This window comes from Magnolia sinica, chromosome 13 (genome assembly GCF_029962835.1).
Source record: "Magnolia sinica isolate HGM2019 chromosome 13, MsV1, whole genome shotgun sequence".
In the NCBI taxonomy this organism is placed as follows: Eukaryota; Viridiplantae; Streptophyta; class Magnoliopsida; order Magnoliales; family Magnoliaceae; genus Magnolia; species Magnolia sinica.
The window spans coordinates 11,815,874-11,829,676 of NC_080585.1; positions in this window are offsets into that span (position 1 = coordinate 11,815,874).

Consider the following 13,803-nt stretch of genomic DNA (forward strand, 5'->3'; position numbering starts at 1 on the left):
ATTTGTCTCATCCGCGCTGTCCATTCATTTTAAGTCATGAGCTCAAAAATGATAAGACCATAGTGAGGCCAAAAAGAAGGTAGACCAAATCTTAGGTAAACCATAACACAGGAAATAATGGTGATTAAACACTCATTGTTGTAAACTTGGTAAGGTACGTTGTAATGTTTATTTGCCATTCAACCTTTTGATTTGGTCACATGGACCTTTATAAAGGGAAAACATAAATATCTGCTTGATCCAAAACTCTCGTGGCTCTAAGAAGTTTTTAATGGTAGACATTCAATCACAACTTTTTCCTATGGTGTAGTCCACTTGAGATTTGGATCTGTCTCAATTTGAAACTCATGCTGTAAAATGAAGATTTGGATCTGTCTCAATTTGAAACTCATGCTGTAAAATGATCTGAAAAAACGGACAGCGTGGATAAAACACTTACATCATTGTGAGGCCCACAGATACCACCGAGGAGTACCGAGCTTGGAACTGGAGGGCTCACTGCCGAATCAGAGTCTGCCCAAGGCATACCTGGCGCACCCAAGGAATGGACCGGATCTGATACACACATCGGTCTGTGTGATGCGTTTCACCTCTTTGATCTATCTCATTGATTGGTCTGGTTTATGGTCGAGGATTTTCCAGTTAGACCCACTTGATGGTGGGCCCATATCTTGCTTACCTTTGCCACACATTGAAAGCGGACGCGGATTGCGTCCTCCCCACTCTCCAGCTGGGAACGGGCAAGAGGTTTGAGTGCCCACCGTGATGTATGTGTCTCATCCACACCGTCCATCTATTTTTAACCATCATTTTAGCAAAAGAATCCAAAACTGAGGGGGATCCAATCCTTAAGTGAACCACACCACAGGAAGCAGCGGTGATAATGATTCTCACCGTTGAAACTTTTCTAGGGCTCACCGTGATGTTTATTTGCCATCCAACCTATTCATAAAATTACTTAGAACTAGATAAAAGAGAACACAAATATCACTTCCATACAAAACTCCTGTGACCCCGGGAAGTTTTCAACGGTGAGAGTTTAATCCTCATTGTGTTGTCCACATCTGTATTAGATATGCCTCATTTTAGGCTTATTTACTACGATGATAAGGAAAAAATGGATGTACGGTATGGATAAGACCCATACATCACGGTGGGCACTCAAAGATCCTGCCCGTTCCCAGATGGAGACGGTCGGGGCTAGTTCGCAATCCGCATCCATTGAATGCGAAGCGCAGCTACCGCTACACCGTTGGTGAAGGGTCTGTGCTAGCGTAAACGGGAATGCAATTCCAGAGAATCAAGACAGTGTTACTTTTCTAATGGTCGACACTCATTCAACACTGTTTCCTGTAATGTGGTACACTTGAGATTTGGATATATCTCATTTTTGGTTTCATATTATAAAATGATCTGGAAAAATATATGGACAGCATGGATGAAAAGCATACATCATGGTGGGGCCCACAGACCACCGACCATCCGCCATTGGCTGGTGGCAGGCGGAGTACCCAATCCGTTTCCGTGAAAGGAGGCCTAGTCCGCTCCGTGCGAACATGCCACGTGCCCGTGTGGCAGGTGCCGTCTGTCACCAACTAAATTTTGAGGCTTTCGTGCAGAGTTGCACGCGGCTTCCATCATACCAAGTACTTTCAGGCGTGTGAAATGGCTAAGTCAAAGCGTTGTGTACCAGAAATGGTGTGTGTGACATCCAACCCGTCCAAAACGTCCATCCTACCATAATGTTGGTGTAAATCAACAATCATGCTAATCTAATAAGTAGGTAGGCCACAGATAAAATTCGAAGGTTTTAGGTGGTTTATATTATTCTTTATGGTGTGGATTACAGGATAGTCTTTTTAGAATGATTTTATATTCTATGATCAGATTTTTTAGATGCACAAACACCATGTGGACCCATTGTTCCTCAACTCTTGACACCCTTTGAGGAAAAATAAAACGTGAGGTTATTATAGTTATTTCTGACCCAAAACTACCATCAGCTGCTTTAAATTCCTAGTCACGGGGAAGTTTCTAAGAAATCGCTCGTCGATATAAAATTTTATTTTTCCAAACAATAAATTTAAAAGATGCAACCGTTGTCTCCAATTATTTTATTAAAGACTAACACCATTTTCTATTTTAAAATAACATTTCTACTATTTGTCTTTGTAAATTTTTTAAAATGTTATTATTATTTCTCTATCATCTCTCCTGAAATGTTCAGTTTTTATTTTCTTACTTAAAATTAAGTACATAATATTTCAAGAAAAAGAAGAGAAAATGACATCTTTTTCTATAAAGTGCTCTACATGATAGTCCATTCTCATTGTCATTTTCTAAGTACCCGACATATGTGAGTATCTATCTTCAAATGGCCCACTTGTACCCAAATGTGCAACTATTTATCTTAAAGCACCACAAATGAATTTTTTTTGCCACATGTGCAACTTGTGTAACCATCCGTCTTAAAGCATCATGAATGTGATGTTATGTTATACTTAAAGATGGAAGAACTATTTTATATATATATAGAATCAACCTTTATAGATGTGACATTTTTATGTATCAGAGTCCAGTTGTATATTAGGCCCTACCATAGATTGGGGTCCATTGGTTTATTGGGCCCTACCATAGATGGTGCTTTTCAAGTAACACTCCCTTGCATATTCCTTGACCTTCCACTCTAATACCATGTCAAATAACTGTTTACTCTAATAGCTCGAGTTGTTAGATGATATAGTTGTACACGAACCGAGTTAGCTCAGTTAACTCGCTTAACTCGACTTGAAAAAGCTCGATTCAACTCGATTTGAAACAGAGTTCAAGTCGAGCTTATTTTTGAAGCTCGAAAAAGTTTCAAGCTGAGTTAGAGCTTGTCCGAGCTCGAATCGACTCAGATTGAACCTCAACACGAATCGAACTTGAATTGAATCAGTTCGATGACTCGATTATTTTGATATTGACGTTGCTCACCAAGTGTTTGATGAAATAACTCAACGAAGTGTTGTTTTGGGTGCATACATTCTCCGTGAGATTGGCTGGTGGCGAGAAAGATATGGATATGAAACAAATCACTATATATATATATATATATATATATATATATATATATATATATATATATATATATATATATATATATAATGATAAAACTACCCTCATATCTTGATTTTGATGTTGCCTACTGAGTGTTTGATGGAATACCTATAAATTGCTACTATTGTTGTCATTTAGCATAGTGTGAGAAATTGAAGGTGCACTCCATGTGTTGAGAAAATGTCACATACACTCGAATTGGCCCGAGCTGTTGATAAAATCGAGCTGAGCTGCTAGTCAAGCTCGAGAACCGAGCCGAGCCAAGTTCGAGCTGGGGTTAGCTACTGGCCGAGCCAAGTTAAGTTGTGCCAAGCTTGACTCGATTCGAATTGTGTGCAGCTCTATTAGAGGATTGTGCATCAATGTATATCAAGGGACTTTAGCATGGCCTAAAGACAAATAATACATTCTCTTATGCATTTTTCTAAATAGCAATTTAATTTTTTAGATACCATAACAAAAATTTATTCTTAATTCTCTTGATGGGCAAATTAATCATAATTAGGTTAGAAAGATATTTTTAGAAACCGATAATATTATTGACTCACAAGGCATCCAAACCCTAACCTTAACCTTAATCTCTCTTCTCTCAAATTCTAACAATACGATCTCCCAAGCTAGGCATGAAAATTCCTTTCCTACTCTCAAAAGCTGACTACAGTGTTCCATGATATTTTATTATCCACGTTTCACTACATGGTAATTTTTTACCCAATCTAGAAAACGAAGGGAGTTAGAATAATGCATAAGGGAGGGTGTTATTTATCCACGCACTAAAAGAGAGGTTGGTATATTTTGAAAACCTCAAAATTCTTATAAATGTCACTGATTTGTATAAAAGAAAATAATTAAGAGAAATGCTCTGACACACTCAAAATAATATGAGTTTGGTGCTCTTGATTTAATTAAGCCTGTCGGTGCATGATATTAAGTGGGATGGAATTACATTTGATCCTATGCAAATTCCATCTTGTGTTTGGAAATCACGAGAAGGATTGGATTAATCCTAATATCGCATCCTCCAAAGCCAACAATAGATACTCAATTATAGCGGATTTCGAAATCCACTATATACGTGGGCCCTACATTGATGCATGTATTTTATCCTTGTTGTTAATTTATATGTGCCCTTTATACATGACATTCAAGTTGCTTATTTATAAGGTGACTAGCATCAATTGTAGATTGTGATTGTTGATTACAATTCCATGGTCCACCAAACTTAGGCTTCTCTTAATGCATTGTATTTCCAAGAGAATAATTTAATCCCGCGGGATTGGATGGAGAAAATACCACCAAATTTTCAGACACGTAATCAATGTGCAGTAATGGTGTTGATTCCATCTAATGCAATTCCATACCATTTAATCATGCGGTCTAAACAAGCTTAGCTTTGTTGGAATACTTAGTCCAATCCATGGATCAAGTTCATTGCATATTTTATAAGTTAGAATGCTAACATCACTCCAATCTGACAAATATTAACCATTTGATCAATGGTGGTTAATATGGACTGTGTGTGAGGATTGTTTACACAAAAATAGGCATATTTCTCAATTTCATCCATCTTTGTGTCAGGGCACATCATGGACTCCTTATGATTCTAAATTACGTTGACTATATTGCCAGGTTCACCATGCATGAATGCCGGAGTCGAAGCTTTGCTGGGAAGATGAGAAATATCGATAGTTCTTCTCTCCTTCCGATCCTTCGATTGATGGGCCGTTTCCAGCTTAAAATTGTAAGGTGAGAAGGGACGGCGCTGTCTTCTTCCGTAGACTCGATTTGCGCCGATTCCTACACGTTGTCTGACGGCCTCCGTGTCCATTCTCCATTGGGAGAGAGAAGCTCCGCCGCATGGAGGTGTCAATGGGCCTCCAAAATTAGAATTTTGAATAGGCCCGGCCCAATGGCATAACCCACAACAATTCAAAATCCGGGCCAAGACCAACCCGGACCCGGGCTGTTAACAACTCTCGCTGCCACAGTTTCGATGTTACCCCGCCTGTCCCAGCTTGGGATAGGCTGGGCTCTAAGGGGCCCATGTGATTAATTGGTTTCATCCACACTGTCCATCCATTTTTTCATATAATTTTATTTTATAAGACCAAAAATAATGTATATCAAATGCTCAAGTGGACCACACGTTGAGGATTAAATTCTCATCGTTCAAAACTTCTTAGGAGCTACAGAAGTTGTGGATCAAGTTCGTATTTGTGTTTTCCCTTAATCAAGATCTATAAGATCTTATGAACAACTTAGATGGAAAGTAAAAGTTACGGTGTGACTCAGGAAGGTTTCAACCGTGAATGTCTTTAGCACCACTGCTTCTTCTGGTGCGGCCAACTCATCAAGTGGTCCATATGTGCAGTTGGTTATGGATCCAATAGGAAATTGTTTAGCCATCCATTTCTTTTATTATTGTGACGCATTGACTGGACCCATTATGACCCAGGACATGGTCAGTGCTGGAAAAGCTATGTGGGCCCTCCATAATTTATTTGTCTTATCCGCGCTGTCCATTCATTTTAAGTCATGAGCCCAAAAATGATAAGACCATAATAAGGCCAAAAAGAAGGTCGACCAAATCTTAGGTAGACCATAACACAGGAAATAATGGTGATTAAACACTCATTGTTGTAAACTTGGTAAGGTACGTTGTAATGTTTATTTGCCATTCAACCTTTTGATTTGGTCACATGGACCTTTATAAAGGGAAAACATAAATATCTGCTTGATCCAAAACTCTCGTGGCTCTAAGAAGTTTTTAATGGTAGACATTCAATCACAACTTTTTCCTATGGTGTAGTCCACTTGAGATTTGGATCTGTCTCAATTTGAAACTCATGCTGTAAAATGATCTGAAAAAACGGACAGCGTGGATAAAACACTTACATCATTGTGAGGCCCACAGATACCACCGAGGAGTACCGAGCTTGGAACTGGAGGGGTCACTGCCGAATCAGAGTCTGCCCAAGGCATACCTGGCGCACCCAAGGAATGGACCGGATCTGATACACACATCGGTCTGTGTGATGCGTTTCACCTCTTTGATCTATCTCATTGATTGGTCTGGTTTATGGTCGAGGATTTTCCAGTTAGACCCACTTGATGGTGGGCCCATATCTTGCTTACCTTTGCCACACATTGAAAGCGGACGCGGATTGCGTCCTCCCCACTCTCCAGCTGGGAACGGGCAAGAGGTTTGAGTGCCCACCGTGATGTATGTGTCTCATCCACACCGTCCATCTAATTTTAACCATCATTTTAGCAAACGAATCCAAAACTGAGGGGGATCCAATCCTTAAGTGAACCACACCACAGGAAGCAGCGGTGATAATGATTCTCACCGTTGAAACTTTTCTAGGGCTCACCGTGATGTTTATTTGCCATCCAACCTATTCATAAAATTACTTAGAACTAGATAAAAGAGAACACAAATATCACTTCCATCCAAAACTCCTGTGACCCCGGGAAGTTTTCAACGGTGAGAGTTTAATCCTCATTGTGTTGTCCACATCTGTATTAGATATGCCTCATTTTAGGCTTATTTACTACGATGATAAGGAAAAAATGGATGTACGGTATGGATAAGACCCATACATCACGGTGGGCACTCAAAGATCCTGCCCGTTCCCAGATGGAGACGGTCGGGGCTAGTTCGCAATCCGCATCCATTGAATGCGAAGCGCAGCTACCGCTACACCGTTGGTGAAGGGTCTGTGCTAGCGTAAACGGGAATGCAATTCCAGAGAATCAAGACAGTGTTACTTTTATATCATCAAAGCAATACGGTCCCATTGTTATTGGAGCATACATATGGAATCCCTCCGATCAATCAATCCTAACCATCCATTTCTGATTATCGAATAGATGGATAAGATTCAAATAGTTAGTTTTCCAAATTAAAGGGGAAAATCAGTACGATTGTTACTGTCTTATCAGTGCATTTTTTTGGTTATCCTCCGCATCCGCACAATGCTTGGTCAGGTATTTGGACGGTCTAAACTGCAGTGCAACAGTGCGATATGTGCGTTTGAATAGTCTCCAATGGTGCAAAACTGACGTTGGATTAAAGCGAAAGTCACTTTCCACTTTCCACGTAGGAGCTCGGTTAGGGAAAGTTACCGGCACGTGTCTTTGAATGTTATCACGCTTGGAAGCGGATTGGCTGGTGTACCACACACTACCCAGCTGGCTGATGTGTTGTCGTAACCAAGTTTTGTGGGTCCCATCTTGAGGTATGAGTTATATCCCAACCGTATATCCACTTGCAAAGCTAGTCGTATTGCTGGATCCAAAGATCAGGTGGACCACACTGCAAAAAGCAGTGAGGGATTATTCTATCTACATTTAAAACCTTTCTGGGAGTCATAGAATTTTTTAATAATATGATATTATGATATTTGTTTTTACTCTTCATGCAGGCTTGTTTGGCCCTGCGATCAGATTGGATGGAAAATAATCATTATTATAGGCCCTATAAATGTTTTAACAGTAAAAATGATTATCTATTGTCTTATATGTGATTATCTATTGTCTTATATGTGGTGTGTCCACTTGATCACCAATGGCTGATTGTCGGTGCTTTGTGGGCCCACATGATGTATGTGTTTCATCCAGTTCATCCATCTATTCTTCTAGATCAATTTATAGTAATAAACAAAAAAAATAAGATATTTCCAAGTCTCAAGTGAACCACATTATAGGAAACAATGTTAAATGAACTTTGACCATTGAAAACTTTTTTGGGAGCCATAAAAGTATTGGATCAAGTTGATCTTTGTTTTTTCCTTCATCTGAGTCTTTATGACCCAATCAACGAATTGGATGTCAAATAAACATTATAGTGGGCCTTAAGAGGATTTAAATGATGGATATCCAATCATTATTGATTTCCTATGGTATGGTCCACCTAAGATTTAGGTCCCTCTCATTTTTGGAATAAAGACCTAAAATGATATTTAAAAATGAATGAAACACATACATCATGGTAAGGATTACAGATCACCAACCACCAGGGCTGCTGTCTGGGACTTAGGGGGAGTAGCCAATCCGTTTCCCACTTGATCTTTAGATATAACTCATCGTCCAATAATTTAAACTAAACTCTTCAAATGAGTGAACAATAATCTCCTTTAACTATTGGTACAATTACGGTCCTTACTCTTACTCCATGGTAGACTCTCAGAAGTTTCAACGACTGGTTGAAGGTTTCGATTGCCCATGGGTGGTGAAATTCCACTACGGTGTGAGTGTGTGGAGGTGTGTGTGCGTGTGTATAAAAAAAAAAAAAAAACACCTATTGGCACAGATCAAAGTTGGTTTGCGGCACACTATCCAATCCGCTTCTCTTTCCATGACACGTGCCTACACCAACTAAGTTGGTGGTTTGTCGTTCGCTATCCAATCCGCTTCCACTGTGCTTGTGAGATACCACACACCACCGAACTGGCTTTGTCGCGAGTATCGTGGCAAAAGAGCGCGTTGCCAACCCGAGCTGCTGAACCTACAAACCGTAGAAAGGAGTTTGAAATTGCATGGGTATCGTAATGATGTATTTATTACATACACACCATCCATTCACTTGTGATATTATTTTACGGAATGATTTCAAAATTGAATTATATCCGATTCTCAAATGGACTACACCACAAATACGAGTGGAGACAATCATTACTACTGTTAAAATATTTGCAGGGCCTTAGAATTTTTATTTCAATTCAATCTGTTCATAAGGTCACATAGACCTGGATGAAGTGGAAAAACGAATATCAAATCGATCTATAACTTATATGACCCGCAAGAAGGTTTCAATGGTAGATGTTCAATACCCCGCTGATTTTTGCAGTGTGGTCCACTTGATTTTTGGATCTGTCTTAATTTTGGGCTCATACCTTAACACTAGCTCACAAAATGGACAGACGGTTTTGATATGACATATACCTCATGGTGGCCCCACAGAATTTGGTGACGTCAGCACACCACTGAGATCGGTGGTGGGTGGTACACCAGGTAATCCGCTTCCGAACGTGTGAAGGGAGTTGGATGGAAAATGCCTGGGTCCCTAGCATCGGCACCGACCGTGGTCATTTTGCATAACGTGGGGAAATCGACTAAATATCCATCAAATCTACGCCGTACATCAGGTGCATCGTCCTTTTTTTATTTTTTTCAACACAGGCACACACATAGATTTTGAAATCTATTACACATGTGGGCCCTACATTGATGCAAGTGTTTATCCATACCATTCATCCATATGTACTGTTTACACGTGACATTCTCGCTATATGTGTACAAGTGAATGACGTCATTTGTGAATTTGGTCCATTAATTACCCTCCTACTGTCTACCTAACATGATTTTGCTTAATCTTGTATCTTCTCGTAACAAAATTTTTATCTCAAACATTTTATCCCGAACATATACATTACCATGGTATTTCAAAACATGCAGTCGTTGAACAATAATGATATGCAATTTAATGCCATTCAATTCCACGGCTGAACGAACAGGCCCTCAACTTCACGTGATATGGCCCATCAGAGTTTTGGAATGCTCGACGAGGCATCGTATCAATGGTTGGGCGTACACAAAATAATGATGGGTGTCCTATACCAACTTTTTCCTATTGTGGGGCCTACCTGAGTTCTCCCTGGCCATAATTTTTTAGTTCAGACGTCCCTACTGTTTCCTATCATGGTGTGATTTACATGAGCTTTGGAAATACCTCAATTTTAGGGAGGCGGATTAGCTGCTGAACTCGACTGATGTCACCACTTGTGGGACCTACTATGATGTATGTATTGTATCCACACCGTCCATCAATTTGAATATATCATTTTATGGCAAAAGTCAAAGAATGAAGCATATTAAAAAAGTGGATCCCATCACAGAAAGCAGTGGGGATTGAAAGCTTACCATTAAAAATTTCTTTGGGCCATAGAAGTTTTCGATGAAGTTGATATTTCTTTTTCCCCTTATTCCATGTTTGTGTTAACTTATGAACAAGTTGGATCGCAATTAAACATCGTGCTGGGCATTAGAAAGGTTTCAACCGTGGATGTCACTATCCTCATTATTCTCTGGTGTGGTCTACTTGAACTTTGGACCTGACTCATTCTTTGACTCACGCCCTAAAATGATATTTAGATGGATGGTGCGGATACAACACATACATCACTTCCTAACTCATAGAAGGTGGTGTCATCTCGGACTCCCTGCTGTGAGTTCAGAAGCTAATCCGCATCCCAAAATTAGACTAATGCTCTTAAATGAGCAGGAACACCGGGGACGCGGATTAGCAACCGACGAGTTGAGTAGCAAGACTACTTAAGTGGCATCACCAAGTTATGCGGGCCCCACCATGATATATGTGTTATATCTACATTGTCAATTCATTTTTAGAGATTATTTTAGGACATGAGCATAAGGTAAGCCAGATTGAAAGCTGAAGTGGACCCACCATAGAAAACAATGGGGGAGAGTGATGCCCACCGTTGAAACCTTTTTAACGTCCACCGTGATGTTTATTTGAGATCCAAACTGTTCATAAGTTAACATAGACATTAAAGAAGAAAAAACACTAATATAAACTTGATTGAAAACTTTTATGGCCTTTAAAGGTTTTTAATAGTAAGCATCACTCTCTCCACTGTTTTCTATGGTGGAGTCCACTCAAGCTTTGGATCTGATTCATTCTTTGGCTCATGCCTTAAAATGATCTATACAAATGGAAGGACGGGGTGGATACAAAAAATACATCATGGTGGGACCCACAGAATTAGGTGACGTCACTTCAGTAGCAAGTCTCGCTACTCAACCTGTCACTGGCTAATCCGCATCCGGAACACCGGATGTACAGTAGACAAAACACACGCATCACGGTCGCCCCTCGCCCGTTTTCGTCACCAGGGATATCCGTAGTGTTCATGTACACTTGGTTGTTGGAATAGGACAATGGGTATTTTAATTCCTAACCGTCCAACAATGTCCACCAATTTGATATTGGATAATCATTAATTTTTTGTTCCTAGAACAGTTTGATTTTGCTTACTTGTCTAGCACGTACGTAATTCCTAAGGAGGGATGATCTCGTGGTGCTAAGTGCACGGAAACCTTCCGGTGCATATAGGTGCATTTGAAGTTGTTTGCATTCGCATCACTTATCTGGACCGTTCATTGGGTTTCAGTCCACTCTTTCTTTCACCACTGCTCAAAGATTTTAGCAATCGGATGGTCATAGACATCTGATAATTTTTACCAACGCTCTTCGAAATATTTTGTTCACAACTTTTTAAATTCATCTACTATTACTCTATTAGGTTCGGATCTACAATCAAAGAACCATTTCAGGTACACTAAGAAGAGTGTCTGGAAAATAAACGGTCCAGATGAGTGATGCAGACATCAACGAGTCCCAATGCTACTATGTGTATGGTAAGGTTCCCGTTCACTTTAGTACACTACAACATCAAAGTGCGGTCGTATATCCATGATCCATCGCACTCCGCAAGATTTCTATCAGTGAAGGTATATTTTGCCAAGCTATACGATACTCAGGCTAAGGATGACACTTGATACGCATGCGATGACAAATTATACACGTGGCATATTTTAACTCAAATAAAACCGACCAGGTTGTGCATCCCACAAACACCAATTCAAATACCAAGATCAGAATGATGGAAAATTTCTAACTTCTCATTCGTGCACACTTGTTTGTGGAAATAGTAGGGTTGGATTTTTTTCATTTTCAACCGTCCAGTAAATGTCCACCCATGCAGTAATCAGGTGATAAAATAATATTATATTTTGGATCATGGTACATCCACATTGGATAACATAACTTAGATAGTGTAATTTTACTATTTGTACGTCATATGTGAAATTTATAAGTAATTTCTAAGTGCCTGTGTATCATTCATCAACATCCGCCGGAGTATAAATGTTTTTCTCTATTTTGCCCAGAGAAAGTAAATAAATGCCTCTTAATGCCAACGGAATGACGATAGTACCCTTAAAATGACGGGAGCAGATTAGGTGAGGCCGCGGCCTCACACAAGAAGGTCCGGCTCTTTCCGTCGGGCCCATTTAATGAATCCACACCGTTCATCCGTTTTTTGATATCATTTTAGAGTAGAATACCAAAATTGAAGAAGATCCGATTCTCTGGTAGACCATACCATAGGAAACAGTTTTGATTGGCTATTAATGAGCCACAAAATTTCGAGATCAACTTGATATTTTTTCCCTTCGTCCAGAAATTTGAGACCTTATCAACCGATTGGATGGAAAATAAACATTAAGGGTGGGATCTAGGAAGCTTTTAATGTAATAGAGTTCAATCAACCCTATTTCCAATATCATGGTCCATCTAATATTTGGATCTTCTTCAGTTTTAGGATCCTGCCTTAAAATGATATGAAAAAACGGATGGACGGAGTGGATTTATAATATCTGTATCAAGGTAGGTCCACGGTAAGGGTCGCACCGTCTTAATGTATGGTCGGGGCGCACCTGATATGAAAATGAGCATTCTGATTTCCGTATCGCGTCACCTCAAGGCCGCTTTCCGGTCCATTTACGGGGCAAGGCTTCGGTGGACAGGATCCACGGAGGTGGATGGCACCCCTGACTGTGGGGATAACAGTTATGTATGTTCATTAAATACACACCGTCCAAGAATGTTGAAAGCTCGTTTCAAGGCATGAATCCAAAAATTAAGCTGGGAAACGGTCGTGATTGAATCCTCACCAATAAAAACTTTATGGATTCCACTTGAATGCTTATTTGCATTCAACCCGTTGATAAGGTCACAAAGGGTAATATCATCTCGATCGAAAGCTTTTTTTTAGCTCACAGAACGTTTTTGACAGTCAACTCGTTTATTATAGTTCATCTGAGACTTGGATATTTTTTTGTTGAATCATGCCTTAGATTATAAGGATGGACAGCGTGGATGTAGTCAAATACATCACCGTGGGCCCCACAATCAGGGTCCTAACACCTATGTCAATCCGCGGGTCCAGCGAAGCCGCGCCCCCATTTATTTCTCGATCTTTCTTGTAAGATCGAAAATTAAGAAAGAGGCAGGACAATCAAAGTCCGAATACCTACCAGCTAGCCTGTAATTAACCCTCGTTAACTTACTAGAGTAAGAAAATGATAGAATAGGCTCCAATGTTAATTTTGCAACATTAGAAAATGGTGGTGATATTTCCTCTTCATATGGCACTTATTACGTACATGTATATTAGGGCCGAAAGTTGGGTAGATTGGGCCGAGTTGCTGCTCAACCCTAGCCCAACCCAAAGTTCTCGACAACCCTAACCTAACCCAACCTCAAGTTGAGAATTTTCAACCCAAGCCCAGCCCACTTGCTTCCACTGGGTTGGTCAAGTGGACATATGTAAATATTTTAATAATTGCATTAATTTATATCAATATATGTCTTATTTTTTATATCTATAATTTTATTAATTACATATGTAGTTATTTATCATAAACAAACAAACCAAAATATAAGACAACTATTCATTTAAAAGTCGTGTTGTGTAACACAATTTATTTGGACGAGAAATCTTGTATTTCTTATTAGCTTAAGTCATTGCAAATGATGTGGACCAATGAGACCCAATAACAGTAGAATTTCCTATGTCTTCAACACATACTATCCACACTCAATTATGATTTATAAGT